The following is a 16,697-nucleotide window of genomic DNA, read 5'->3' on the forward strand; positions in this document are numbered from 1 at the left end:
TTTATTGTTGCGAGTGTTTTATTTCATTTTTATATATTGTTATTATTATTATTGCAATTAAAATTATTGTTATTGTCATTTATATTATTATTGTTATTGTTGTTATTATTGTTGTGTTTATTGGTATTATTATTGTTGTTATTGTTATTATTATTATTTTTATTTATTATCATCATCATCATTATTGTTATTATTATTATTATTATTATTATTATTATTATTATTATATAAATATTAATTTACTTGTTACACGTCCTGTGTCACAAAAACTCATCATCATCAAAAACATTAATAAATTTATCAGTTAAAAATAATTAAAATCATTTCCTCTCCAAAATTTTTCAAAACAAAAACATGGCTGTTTGTTTACGGTTTCAAATTGGCTTTTTTTATTTTATAATTAAAAAAGTCATGTTAAGAGGAGACTGTGTTTTATTACAAATTCTTTTAAAAATAAAAATAAAAAGTGCAAATTAATTGATATATAAAAAATTATTTAAAAAAACTTTTTTGTGTTGAATTTTCATAGAAAAAAATCTAAATTTTCAAAATAAATTTTTTTGGTTTTAAAATTTCAAAAAAAGAATTTATAAAAAATTGTTTTAAATTCGACGTTATACTGTTTTATTTTCTTCATTTTTTTTATAATGTGCTTTAAAATTTTCAACTACCGTGGAATTTCCACGGGTTCTGCTAGTTTTCATTATTGTTGCTATTGTCGTTATAGTTATTAGTATTGCAATTATAACTTTTATTATTGTTATTGTTTTCTTATTTTTATTGTTATTATTTACATAGCTATAATTAATATTGTTGTTGTTATTAATTTTGTTGTTCTTCTTCTTATTATTATTATTTATGGTGTAACATTTTGACAACTATTATCATTATTACTGTTATTATTATTATTATTGTTTTTATTATTATTATTGTTATTATTACTACCATTATTATTATTGTCATTATTATTACTATTATTATTATTTTTGTTATTGTTATTACTATTATTATTACTACTATTATTATTATTGTTATTATTATTACTATTATTATTATTGTTATTATTATTATTGTTATTATCATTATTATTGGTCTTATGATTATTATTACTGTTATTATTATTGTTATTATTATTGTTGTTATTATTATTGTTATTATTATTGCTATTATTATGACTATTATTATTACTATTATTATTGTTATTATTATTACTAGTATTATTATTGTTATTATTATTGTTATTATTTTTGTTATTATTATTATTATTATTATTATTATTTATGGCGCCACATTTTGTCTGGCTAGTGTCATTAAATGTTTTAAATTAATAAATGTTTTGTTAATCGAATCATAACAAATGACCATAAACTATCAGTATCTTTCTTTCTCAGGCTTCCAGTACTTTCTGCAAGATACTGCAGGTTCCCAACAAGATAATCTTCTGAAGTACCCCAACATTGCAATTGATTTCAATTTTTCCAATCCTCTTTTAAAGTCCTTTTTGTCACATAACCCAGGCCTCTCATCAGACCCTCTACAATCTTTTTATCTCCCCACTCACTGCTTTATCGATGATTATTGCCTTGTGTGCCTTCATTTTCTAACAAGACTAAATCTGGTCTCCAGCAACCCATGTGATACATGCTCGTACTATTTTGCACTGCATTCCAACATTCTTTTCTTGCATAAATCTCAATAGACTTGTCTTCGCGATATTGTCATGGCGCCTCATGTACTCTTTTTGAGCTAACATCTCACAGCTATTGACGATGTACATTCTCGCTTTTCTGTTTACACAGTTGAAGTAGATGATTTTCAACCGTTTTATCAATGTGATACTTCACATAATTACTCATAATCGATCGCTTCTGGGCGGCACATATTATGTTTTCCGTCCCAACATTGAAATCACATTTTGAATATAATCGCCGGGTTTTTTCCTTGTCCATAGCCCCAGGTAGATCCCTACTGATTTTTCCTCCTAATGTTTCCTTCTAAAACCACTCACTTTCGCCTTTTTTGTTCATTTTTCGCTTAATTTTTTGTTTATTCCCTTCTAGTTCCCCTGCTTGCATATAATGGCTTCTGTCCACACCTTAAAGTCACATTTTGACAATTATTATAATCATTATTATTATTATTATTATTATTATTATTATTGTCATTATTACTGCCATTATTATTATTGTTATTATTATTACTATTATTATTATTGCTATTATTATTAGTATTATTATTGTTGTTATTATTATTACAATTATTATTATTATTATTATTATTATTGTTATTATTATTATTGGTCTTATTATTACTATTATTATTACTATTATTATTACTATTATTGTCATTATTATTGTTGTTATTAATATTATTACTATTACTGTTACTGTTATTATTATTGTTATTGTTATTACTATTATTATTATTGTTGTTATTATTATTAATGTTATTATTATTTTTATTATTATTACTATTATTATTACTATTATTATTACAAATATTATTATTGTTATTATTATTATTTTTTATTATTGTTATTATTATCATTGTTATTACTATTATTATTATTGTTATTATTATTGTTATTATTATTATTATTGTTGTTATTATTATTATTGTTATTATTGTTATTATTATGATTGTTATTGTTATTATTATTATTATTATTATTGTTGTTATTATTATTATTGTTATTATTATTGTTATTATTATCACTGTTATTACTATTATTATTGTTATTATTATTGTTATTATTATTATTGTTGTTTTTATTATCATTGTTATTAGTATTATTATTATTTTTGTTATTATTGTTATTATTATTATTGTTATTATTATTATTGTTATTATTATTGTTATTATTATTATTGTTGTTATTATTATTATTATTGTTGTTATTATTATTATTGTTATTATTATTATTGTTGTTATTATTATTATTGTTATTATTATTACTATTATTATTACTATTATTATTATTACTATTATTATTATTATTATTACTACTATTATTATTGTTACTAGAATTATTATTACTATTATTATTATTGTTATTATTATTGTTACTATTATTATTGTTATTATTATTATTGATCTTATTATTTTTACTATTATTATTACTATTATTATTGTTATTATTATTGTTATTATTAGTGTTATTATTAATATTATTACTATTATTATTACTATTATTATTATTATTATTAATGTTATTATTATAATTATTATTATTATTATTATTATTATTACCAGTGCTTTATCCTTCGATGTTGGCATACTCCTTTTTCTGTGTGAAACATCCGGTCACAGGCACTGCATATGTTGGTGCCAGGGTTGTGTCGTCTATAGTTTCTCAGCTCTAAGGCTTCTCCAATCTTTCTATTTCTTTCTTTCCTTTGTGGAGACTGTTCCACCAACCACTCCTTTCTTTTGCTTGTTCCTCCCAACTCTCAACATCGATGTTCATTGCCTTCAGGTGCCGCTTTGTTACATCTTTGTAGTGAAGCTTCTGACCTCCTACCTTGCGTGTTCCATTTTCCAGTTTCTCCATAAAAGATCATCTTTGGAATTCGGTTTTCTTCCATTTTAGTAATGTACCCGGTTCATCGTAGTTGCATAGTAGCAAGGGTAGCTTCCACACTAGGTTTGCTCTTCTGAGAACTTCCGTGTTTGGTATAAAGTCACTCCATTTGATCTTCATGATCCTTCTTAGGTGTCTCTGTTGGACGGCTTCCAAAATCCTTATGTGTTCTGTATACAGAGTGTAGGTCTCTGCTGAATACAGCAGGGCTGGCAAGACGATGGTTTTGTAGATTCTGCATTTCGTCTCTCGCCGCTTTGAATTCGTAATGTGTGTGTGTGTGTGTGTGTGTGTGTGTGTGTGTATTGGGTGGCGCCAAAAAGAAAGTTTTCACTTGTCATTTTTTTAAAACCGCAAATATATGCTAAATTGGATGTAACTGTTTGAACAACCTATACCTCATTTGATTCACGTTTATTCCTCTATAATTTTACACGTTCCACTATATATATATATATATATATATATATATATATAGGGAGAGAGAGAGGGGGGGACAGGCAGACAGACAGATAAAGAAAAAAAAACAATACAGTTAATTATATAATATGTCTTGCTACACCTACATTCAATGTGCGCACTCCTCTCGCCCTCATATTCGTCGTTAATGGTACCCCAGGTGCTTACTAGTATTTAGGCTTTCTATCTAATAGTCGCAGTTAATAAAATGACAAAAAGAGATCGTGCAATCGATTAAAAAGGGAATAACACTACAAGCAGTAATCATATTTATCAATACGTTTAACGCAAAGTCATTTGCAAAGATTAAAGAAATAAGAGGAACGTACTCGAATTTTTTTGTGAAATTTATTGTTTCCCAGCCTCCACTGTTTATTGTCAAGATGTTATCTCTGATGATGACCTGTGTGGGAACTCTTAGTGAGTACAAAACATTAACAAAAATAACAAAAACAATAACAATAAAAACAATAATAACAACTAGTGGGACATGTGAAAATTCCACAGGGAACTCATTCATATGACCGATTCATATGTAATATATTGATGTTGGCATTCTGTAGATGTTCAGTGTAAATGAATACGCTCTGATATTATTGTACCTATTTACTATGCCTCCCCACGGGACAGAGTTAGACACCAGGGTCGTTTTTTAACGTGGAGAAAAGGTACAAAAATAAAAATTGTCTCAGTCGTGAAGGATTTCTCCCCCACCGAAAGAGAACAAGAAAATGAAGTGCAGCATCTGAAGAACAGATGCTACACTTTGATCTTGACCAAAAGGCCAAAAGCTAGCAGGGACGCTCGGCGTAGCCAGCTCGTAAAATACGCTTAAATATGATATTTTAATTCTTGCAGATTTCGTATATATTATTATAGAGTTAATGTTCTATCGATATTTATATATAATAAAGTTGCGATTTCAAAAATAAAAAGTATATCTATATGACTTGGGCTCATCAGCTCGAATCGAAAGCCAAACCAAAACTTATGAAGAATTCTTGATAAAATTATTTTTTTTTAAAATTGATTGCTGGAGTGCCATAGCTATAATCAAAACCGAAGCTAAAACTTATAAGGAATTCTTGGTAAATTTTTTTCTTAAAATAATAGATGACGTCAGTGCTATGAGCTATAATCGAAACCGAAACCAAAACCATGAAGAAGTCTTAGTAAAATCATTTATAAAAAAATGAAATGGCTTGAGTGCCATCAGCTATAATCGAAACCGAAACAAAAACTTATGAAGAATTCTTGGTAAAATTATTTATTACAAGAAATGGAAGTACATAACAATTAAACGACCCGGGTGTAAGCGTGAAACAGAAAATGACGCATATGCTATCGTATTAATATAAAGATAGCAATGCTGCTACTACTACTACTACTACTATTACTACTACTAATAATAATAATGTATTAATTTACGTTCAGATGAAACAAAGTTTTACTCACTGGCTGCCTTAGATTTAAATTGTTCAACTTATCGAAAATTAAACTAAATCACCCTCAGTATTTTCTTTAATTTTCTACTTTTGAGCGATTATCAAGACTCCTAAGATGTAATCCTCATGTCCAACATTATTTCTAGTTCTCATGTAACACTCGACGCTACGTGATTGTTTTTACTGAATAAACGCTTTAAAATAAGTTAAACCACAAAAAACGTAGCCAACTAGATAGAAAAATCGAGTTTGCTCTTTTTAAAACGACAGCGAATAAGTATAAATATTAAAAAAAAAAATATTATGCGGTCTGAAGTCTCTTTTCGTAACTGAATTACCGCTTTAAATGAGTTAAACTGCTAAAAACTTAGCTAGCTATGAAGAAAACGAACAGCCAGGTAGTAAATCGATTTTATCTTTTTTAAAAGAATAGTAAAAAAATAAAAATATTAAAACATATATATATTATGGAAGTTTAGTCTCTTTTTAAAAACAATATATTCTTCAAGAACGGTCATAAAATGTGTGTTTCAATCGATATTTATTCAATAATGGAGCAAGTTTTCTTACATAACAAAACAAAAGTTTTCAATGGACGAGTTTTTCGTGGTTGAGTTTTTCGTGGAGGAGTCTCTTGTATGTATCGTTCAAGATTTTGATAAACTCATAGGAGCTTCTCATCTATATTTTTCACTTGCGTCCAAAGATGAGCATCATAAAACTTTATTTATTTCAGAAGAAGCCGATGACAGACACTGTCAATATACAGCTGACGCCAACGAAATTTAAAAACCCCGTCCAGGGCATTTAACCTTTTAATTATCAAATGAACACCCTGGATGTGGGTATCTAGACATTTAGCGATTAAGTGTGAAAAGTTTACAAAGGAATAGGCAAGTTCCCTCTCAATAAATGACCAATAAATAAAATAAATTAAACTCTGTGAATCCGTGTTAAATCTAAAAATGTGATTTATAACCCTTCTGTGACCCCTCTCAGTCTTATGTTGTAAATAATAACTTTTATTAAAAAAATAATTTATACATGTCTCATTTTTTCATGTAAAAAAAAACAAAAAACAAAAAAACAAAAACAAAAACAAAACATAAGTTTGGAATCGGAAATTATGCTATAATTTTTCCGATTCCGATACCGATTCCGATACTCCAAACAGTTCCGATTTTTCCGATTCCCGATTCCGATTAATCGTCCCAAAACTAATACATACGCACACACGCACACACGCACACACACATATGTATATATATTTACACACACATTATATATATATATATATATATATATATATATATATATATACAGACAAATGTCTACATATATGCATATATATGTATATATATACACACATATATGTATATATATACACACATATATATATAGACACATATATATGTATATATACACACATTTATATACACAGACATATATATGTATATGTATATATATACACACATACGCATATATACAACACATACACACACTCACACACACACACACACACACACATATATATATATATATATATATATATGCTCCTTATCTTGGGTTGAGCATCTTGGGAAGTGATATACAAATTACCAATAGCGTATGAAGCGATGCTCTTTGTGTAAACAAATTGAGCTTAGATTGAACTTGATGAAAGTTAACACCATCATTGCATCCTAAAATCACATGTGAATTCGATAAGTTTTATCACCGTACAAGCAGAAAGGCCAGGTATATAAAATTAACTGTGGATCCTCTGATATGGCAGAGGCGCGTTCAATATGAATGTTTCGTTTAGAGCACAATTGAACCATGATACATGACTTTTGCACTCTAAAGTGTCATTTAAGCCATTATATATAAACATAATTTCATAAAATCAACAGTAGATTCTCTACAGTGCAATGTAGACTACAATATATTGTGGACTAATTCATTACGGGGAGGCATATGAATCTTCCTCCTGTAGCAACGCGGTAAGCTTCCGACTAGAACAGGCAATCAATGGATTTGATTTTAAAATGGACTGATGTGACTGATTTCAATGGCAATAAAAGTATTAGAAGTGCGGAACATTTATCCATCTTCATTCGATCCCGAGTAACGTCGGTCTCCCTGCTAGTTGTTCATACACGCATTGGTACGTGAGCATATAACACGAAATCTATATATATAAAAGGCAAAATGTGCGTGTGTTTGTGTGTTTGTGTTTGTATGTCTCGCAAAATCTTTCGACAGAATCGACGGCTTCTCACGATATCGGAATCGTTTTGAAACTCGACCCTTCAGACGATTAATATTGAAAAATTGCTTAAAAATATTAACAACTTCACCCTCAACTGGACACTTTTCTACAGGGAAGGGTAGCAAAAAATAATTACTCCATGAAATTTTAGCCATACACGCATGCGCAAAAAAACATTCTTTCTTGAACTAGTTTAAACTTTATAAAAAGCTACGCAATGCCGCTGACGCGGTCATAGCCCAGTCGGTTAAGTAGCATCGTCGTTGCCTTAAGATCGCGCGTTCGAGCCGAGATGTAAGATCGTTTTTTTAAGTTTTAATATTTAAACATTGTTATTTATGCCATATTTTTTTTCGTTTCTTCTTTTAATCACGTCCGCTGTTTTTTTGTTTTTGGTTTTCCGATTTTCTTAAGAAGTTATTAACATCGTTAGCTTATTCCTTATTTTGCTGGTTTCCTTGTTTTTTTTAAAAATAATATTTAAACATGATTATTACGTTCGCCTATTTTCCATTTTGTTTTGTTTTACACAAACACGCCTCCAAACACACCTTCAGACACACCTCCAAGCAGCCTCCCAAACACCTCCCATTACACACCTCAAACACACCTCCAAACACCCCCTAACACACCTCCAAACACACCTCCAACCCTTTCCCTCCAACACCTCTCAAATACACCTCAAAACACACCTCCAAACACCCCCAAATACACCCCAAACACCTCAAAACACACCTCCAAATACCCCCAAACACACCTCCAAACACACTTCCAAACACACCTCCAAACACACTTCCAAACAAACCTCCCCCCCCCCAAATACCTCCACACACCCGGTCAAATGCATAGTACTCCCGCTAGTCCGGATAGAAATTAGTGTAATTCGACACACTTAATCGTGTGAGACCGACTAAGATGCCATATAATACTTCAGCGTGACCGAACGACCAACGCTACTACGCTGGCCGCATCTTCATACCTGAACGAAACGAGTTTTCGTGACGGGGATAATATTTACAGTCTTATGCGACAACAATTGGTTCGTTATGGAAATGCTCCGATTCAAGTGCCAATTTGCGTTAATGGAGAGATATGCGAGACCCACGTTAATCGTGCGCCATCTCTTAATAAGAATGAATAGCGAATTGACTCAATGAAAAAATTCATAACACTATGAAACCTTTAGAAATCCCCGCGGACGCCGTTATAACGAGCACGTGTGATATGGCCAGCGCAGAGCATTTATGACCACACGTCAGGCCGCTATCAGGTTTCGTTCTCATATCAGACAAGCATTAAAGCGATACCTTTAAGATGCTTGGCAATTATGCAGTTAACTGCATCTACTCTGCAAGGGCATTATTTGCTTAATATGACTATCGTTTGAAAATAAAGATTAGGGTATCTATTAGTGATGGGACGATTCAATATTTTTTTACCGATTCCGATACAATTACAGAGTCCGATGCAATTACCGAGTCTTTTCTAAATTTTCGGTTCCAATAACAAAAGCGCCCGTAAAACACAGCTTGCCATCCTTTTACGGGCCGTTAGCGGCTTAAAAAAGTTTTTAAGGGGACTGGAGCTACTTCGGCTGAGCGCTTTTTTAATAGAACAGCTGGGATTAGATCAGGTCCACATGCTTTTGAAGTGCCAAGGTTTTTTATGATAGCATGAACCTGAGCAAGGGTGATTTTTAGATTGTCTAGCGTGGCGTCTGTCCGCAAAGGAAAGTCAGGTAGGGGGTGGTTGGAAGGGTCCAGTGTGGAGTTTGAGGCAAACCGACTGGCAAGCATATTAGCCTTGTCGGTTGCTGAGTAAACAACCTCGTGATTGTTGGTTATTGGGGGAATTGTTGATTGCTCATTATATACTATACTGTTGTAGATTTTCCAGAAGTCACGAGTTCCTACTTTTTGTGGTTCAATGCGTTTTTTAGTGGTCTCAATAAATTCTTTCGTAGCTGTCGCTATTTCCTTCTTAACGTTACTTCTAGCTTCTATATACTTCTGTCTGTTTGAACTGGACTTATGTCGGTTAAATCTGCGGTATGCATGCTGCTTTTGAGTTGAAGTAAACCATTGGGGAGAGTGGGGTTTGCTATAAAATTTCCGCATGGGGATATGTGCTTCAATTGCCGTTTTGAACCATTCAGTGGTCTCATTTGCGCACTGTTCAGCAGAAAGAGATAACATATTTTCCCATGGGGCATCTCTGATAAGATCTCTGTTGGCTTCCCAGACATCCTTTTTATAATATCTCGTTGTTTTGAGCACTGGCTCTTCAGTTTTGGGTCTACAGTTTAGGGTGCTTTCGACCATTATCACTGCATGATCAGCGTTCCCGAGTGGGCTGACAGAATTTGTTATGCAATCATCGGGAACTGTGGTCAGAAACAGATCTAGAATTGATGCGTGTTGTTATTGCTGGTTAGGGAAACGGGTTGGAAACGTAACCATTTGTGATAGGGAGTAATCTATAGAGAAGCTATGTATTGTGCTGCCCGCTGCATCTGTGTAAGTAGAGAATCCAAGCCAGTTTTTGTGGTGAACATTAAAGTCACCAAATACATGTACTTGTGCGCTAGTGTCTAGGGGGAGTGCTGTGTCTATGCTGTCAGAGATTTTGTTTATTATAGCGCAGTCCTGGGTCGAAAGAGGGCGGTAGAGAAAATAAAAGTAACTAATGTAAAGTCTAAAGCACATAAAGGCTTCATCGTCAGATTTTAGTTTGGTTCTCTGGTCAAGGGGAGGGTATTTCGAATATAAACTCCAAGTCCGTGCATATGTCTGTCAGAGTCCTTACGGCAGAGTGGGAGATAGCCAAGCATGTTAAAGTAGTAAAACATCAGCTAAATTAGTTCTAAGCCCACGGATGTTCATGAATGCAAGTCTCAAGGAAGGAGGCAAGTTGGATTTGTTTGACCCTACGCCTGGTTTAAGCTTATTTTCTTTTATTGTAGTGTCATCATGTTTTTAAAGAGTTTCAGTTAGATAAGGGGGAGCTGAACAAGAGGTTATGCAGAGTATCAGACATGCAACACAAGTAGACCATCAGCCGACCTTTCTTCAACTAAGACTGTGGCCTCAGGAAAGCCCATCGGAGATGAATGCAGGATCCCATTCCATGCGCGACATGGCACTTCAAACATCCTGATATTATACAACTATTGATGGAGCAGCCGCTCTAAGCGCTACCAAAGAGTTAGGGTCCTGTACTACCAGTCGGAAACAGCAGCCAGGAACTGTCAATCCGGTACCCTCAACCCATCAGAAGAAGGTCAACCCAATCTAATTGCACAGGCATATGTGGTACTCAAGCACCTTCAAGTAACTAATAGGCAAAGAAGGAGTATGGAAGCCGAGCGATAGACAGAGCCTATCTACTCCTTAAGCAATTTAGGTTTGCAAACCGGTAATTTGTTGTTTGTCATCCAAGACTGGAGAAGCCTCCCTCCCATTAGGTTTAGTTTCAGAGTTTTCCTTCTCCTAGACGGATGATCTGGGAAGATCTACTAGGTCTATCAGCCCCGAGAGGGTTTGCTCCGCGCCTGAGTCCTAATCCAGGTATTTCTGCGACCCCGCGTGGTTAGTTAATGTTACAGGGTTAGTTTGTAGAGGTTATATATCTACTGAATAGTAACACTTCTCAAAGTGATTACATTTGTTTGCAGGTGTGTTTGAGGTGTGTTTGGGGAGGTGTTTGGGAGGATGCTTGGAGGTGTGTTTGCTATTTAATGGTTACTAAAAAAAAGAAGCTCATGCAGTGGAAACAACTATATGAGCAGGCCTGTTAGAAAGGCGTTAGTGTGGATTAAGACTTTTACCTTTAGATTTTTACAATTTTTGAATTTTATTTATATGTTAGCTTAGGTACAGGATAACGTTACAGTGTGAGTAGGTATTAGGAATTGAGCTAAGAATTTTGCCCAGTCACTGTATATTTTAGATTACAGGAGGGTTAAGATGTAGGTGCAGTACAGTACGGGTATAACACGAGGTAAATTTTAAGTCATGGCGTATTCCGTATGTATAATTAAGTCAATAGATATTTGGCCAAGTTTTCAGTAGATGCGAATAGATAGAAGTTATAGGTGTTAAGTGTGTTTCTACTATTGAAGGGAGATAATTTCAGTTTTCATTTGCATAACAGGGAGTGTCGGATTTGGTTTTGTATTAATCGTTGCAAAACCATCTAGGAAGAGTCATTGTTATGTAATGAAGATCGCTTTGCATCAGAGTACATACATCGGCTGGTAAATACCAAACTGGATAAGAATGAACTCTAATACATGTCTTAGAGGTAGAAATGTATAAATGTTTAGTGATGACTGTTAGGCGGTTAGCATGTGAAGGTTAGGAGCTGGAAGCTAAGAATTCCACTACTAAGGCGTGTATAATGTAGAGTTTTAGTGGCAGCTAGGGGGGGAGCAGATTGTTAGCTTTCAATGAACGGGTTATTAACTTACAGAATACAGTAGATTTTCATTAGGATTTAGAGTTTTCAGTAATGTTTTAGCTTGGGAAACAGAAAAAAAACAACAAAAAATTATTTTTTCTTCTTTTTCCCTATTTAGCATGCAGGTTAGACAAAGGCAGTCGTCTTGGAAGTAAAGAGAAGCAATTATTACATGGTGATTTGGAATTTGTATTTATAGGCAGTCATTAAGGTCAGGGGCAAAACATTGCATCTATATATAAAATAGTCCTAGTGACGCAGCTAAGATCACTGTAGATTTCAGTTACAATTATAGTAACAGTTAATTATAAGCTATATCCAGTGGTTTGGTAGAGATATCAACGAGGCCTTTTTTATTAATACAAGCGAGCATATGGTAATTGTAGATATTAAGTATATTACTTAAATACATATATATACATATACATATATGCAAATACATATATATATATATACGTATATATACATATATATACACACATATACATATATATATAAATATACATACATATACATATATATATGTATAATACATACATATACATATATATATATATATATAAATTATAGTTAAATTCTGTGGATTAAAATATATATATAAAAATAATCAAGTCAAGAATTTATTGTTTGAAACAAGAGATGTATAGAAAAGATTTATATTGATTTCCTTTATCTATTGATTTTCATAAATTGAGCTATCATTCCTACGTTTATATTTGCTTTATATATATATATATATATATATATATATATATATATATATATATATATATATGTATATATATTCAGCTTTTCCTTTTTGGCTTGGAGCGTCTTGAAAATATTTTCTCACTATAAGATTTAATAAGGCAATAAATTCATTTTATTATCAATTTGTGAATTAACTCATTTACACACATACATACATACATGATGATTGCATCATACACTCAAAAATGACTTCCATCCCCACAGGACCATTTTAATAGACAAATGCCTGAGGGAGTATCTATACACAGATTATAGAGTCTTAGCTAAGTCTTTCTCTCTCTCTCTCTCTCTCTCGGTTCCAAATGTTGAGATCCAGCAACAAGCAAGAGCAAGACAGCCAGAAACAAGTTAAACTTCAGACCAGCTTACTGCGGGTACTGGTCTCCCGCTTTATGTTTTTTTTTTTAAATCAGATATTTGCTTCTCCTAGAGAGGTTGCCTTCACCACAGCTTACGGGAGCCCTCTACCATCCCAATACACACATGCATACACACAAACACACACGGTGCTAGTTGGCTGTTGACACCGAAAAAGGGGTTATACATAAATACATAATACTTATATGTGTGTGTATTTAAATATATAGTTATGAGGTTCCTTCAATAAGTTTCCAGACTTTTTGAACAGGCATTTAAAATTGTCGTACACAAAATTCAGCGTGTTATTTCTGCACATCTTATTAGTTAACCGACCAATTTTTATGATTTCAAGTCCAAATAAATAGGTAGTGATTTTCAAAAATTTAATCCGGACATGAGGACACTTTAGAAGCACAATATGCAATAAAAGTCTGTTTCAAACTTGGAAAAAATGACAAAGTAACGCATGAAATTCTTCAGACTGCTTTTGGACCATCTTGCACGAATCAAGCATCAGTTTATTAGTGGCATAAAAGATTCAAGGATGCGAGAGAGAGAGAGAGTATGTGAGGAATGGTTAGAGGTGTGGGTGAAGTAAGGAAATCGGAACACCAGAGTTGATTGGCCAAATAAAGAATTTCGTCGTGCGTTTATTATGAAGAAAAGTACACAGTCTGATATAAATGTGAGAACTCTACACAATTATTCGCGAGGAACTAAAGATGTGGTAGATTTGTGTGAAGTTTAACCCAAGGTTGCGCCATCTTTGTCACAGACTGTTTGTCTATGAATGGGATCAAGGCTATTCCTTCCTGTGACTTTTGGTTTATCCCTAAGCTCAAGGAAAACTATAGATGCTGCCGTTATGAGATAATAGAGAATATGAAAGAGGCTGTGAGTAGGATCATGACTACCCCACATCAGATGAGTTGCATGGGACTAGGATCATGACTACCCCACATAAGATGACTTGCATGGAGTCTTCCAGAAGTTGTTGGAATGGTACAACAGTGAAGGATGCGCTTTTCAGTTTCCTGCAAACTCTTTCTCACAGAAAAGACGTTGCGAGCCTGTCTCTGCTTTATCGTTATTTTCATGGCAAGTGCGTGCCCGTCTGAGCTTCAATCTATGGTCCCCCGTCGCCAAACTTTAACGAAAAACACTCGTCTAGCGAAAACCACACTCAATAATTTCCCACACTCTTTATCTGTGCCTAAACCTAAATCTAGATTCCATGAACAAAGTTTCTTTCTTAGAACTGCACGCATGTGGAACTCTCTTCCGATTGCCTGCTTTCCAGCTGACTACAATCTGATTGTCTTCAAATCCAACGCAAACAAGTTCTTGATGAACCGTCCCCCTAAGTAATCCAATTTACAAAATTTTCCACTACTAATGTTTCCTACGCTATAATCACATTGAGTAATGTATACCAATTAACCCTTATCCTCGAGTGGCCTCCGGGCCTTTATAAGTGGTAATTCCTGTGTAAAAAAAACATATAAAAGTGCACTGCAGCCGGAGGTGATTATTTTGAAAGGGGACTATAGTTTTATGTGTATACTATCTCAAAAAGTTACATCAAAAGTTTTCAAACTTATTTAAGGCACACGTACACACACACACACACATATCTATATATGGCGTGAGATAGATAGATATGTGCCAACACTAACAATCCTTTCCTAAACTCACAAATATATCCTAAACTCACATTCTGAATATAGTAAAATCGTATGCAAAAGTACAAACTGGTCGACCTCTCAAACAACATATAAATGATTGTCCTTGGGGAAGAAAAAAGCAATCAAAAACGCGACAAACAAATTAGAATAACGATTTTGCTTTGGGGGAAAACAACAACAACAAAAAAAAATACCGACAATCTAAGATGGCGAATAGATCAGGAAGTTATAGCGTACGTATGCGTGGTTTCTGTCAGCCGATTAACGATCTAATGCCAGCGCTGAACGTCGAACAAGACAAGGATTTATTAAGGTCACTCACAGGAGAAATGTTTCATATTTGTAATTATTCTCTCTAAGTTTAGGCTTACAGCCAGACAAACGAAAACTGTAAAATTCCATCTGCTCCTAATAAAGCTGAAAGATATATGAAGTACGTATTATGGGGCCATGGACGAATATATTTGCTCGTCAGTCGTAGCCTCGGTTTTCTAAAGAAGGAATAAACCTTTAGCACTTTGTAGAAGGCAAATCTTAATAAAACCAATTCGTGCCTCCTTGGGGCTTAGAAATATATAGAATCGTGAACTCCCCAGATATCTAAGCATTACTTTAAATCTTACATAAAAATACAAAAACCTAACTTCATAAACATATACATATATCCAACTTTATAAGCATATACACAAACCTACATTTATAAACATATACACATACCTAACTTTATAAACATAAACCTTAATTTATAAGAATATACACATACCTAACTTTATAGATATAAACCTTAATTTATAAGAATATACACATACCTAACTTTATAAACATAAACCTTAATTTATAAGAATATACACATACCTAACTTTATAAACATAAACCTTAATTTATAAGAATATGCAGATACCTAACTTTATAAACATAAACCTTAATTTATAAGAATATACACATACCTAACTTTATAAATATAAACCTTAATTTATAAAAATATACACATACATAACTTTATAAATATATCCATATATCTTATAAACATATACACGTACCTATGGTGGGTGCAGCGATACAATTCTCGCCATAGAAAAGACGTCGTGATTTCATTTCCGTTTGATCAAAACTAGTGTTGTTTTTGTTGAAGACCATATATTAGTTGGCCAGAGAAATCCGCTTCATTAGTAAAGTATTTCCCACGAAGATTATTATCCAGGAAGTGGATAAGTTGATGATCGGATGGCGCAAGATCAAGTGATTAAGATGGATGGCACAAAGTGGTCTACCCAAGTTGCTGTATAGTATCCCTGATTACTCCCGTGGCATACTGAATTTCATTGTCATGGAGGAAAAGCACACCTTTACAGTTCATAATTGCTTGGCTACTCGCGCAATTCTTATTGCATACGTTTCAATTGTCGCCAGTGACTGTTTAGCCCGACGGCAGGAGTAGATAATGAAACGCTTGACGACCTTTCTACCAGAGACAACGCAGTATCCTATGTGGTTGTATAGGCGGTCTTGCCGCGTGAGGGACAACCGATGTTCTGGCTGAGTCTGGTTCATCCGAAACGTTGAAATGTCTTGCAAGTTTATCACGCGTTAAACTTCTGTCCTTTTCAATGCTCGCTTTCAGGACACTGGCTGTCAAGACTTGTGATCGTCCATTGCGAGGCTTATCGTGAAGGCACAAGTCTGTAAATTTGAAGTTTTGAAATCAACGA

At 33.2% G+C, this 16,697-nt stretch overlaps 1 protein-coding gene across 1 annotated transcript in view; it reads right to left on the minus strand.

Moving 5' to 3' along the window:
* LOC145266352 (gamma-aminobutyric acid type B receptor subunit 2-like) overlaps positions 1–16,697 on the minus strand; it is a 1,041,657-nt gene that overhangs the window by 646,337 nt on the left and 378,623 nt on the right. The window lies entirely within an intron of this gene.

Source organism: Euprymna scolopes, chromosome 41 (genome assembly GCF_053919585.1).
Source record: "Euprymna scolopes isolate OS-2025 chromosome 41, ASM5391958v1, whole genome shotgun sequence".
In the NCBI taxonomy this organism is placed as follows: Eukaryota; Metazoa; Mollusca; class Cephalopoda; order Sepiida; family Sepiolidae; genus Euprymna; species Euprymna scolopes.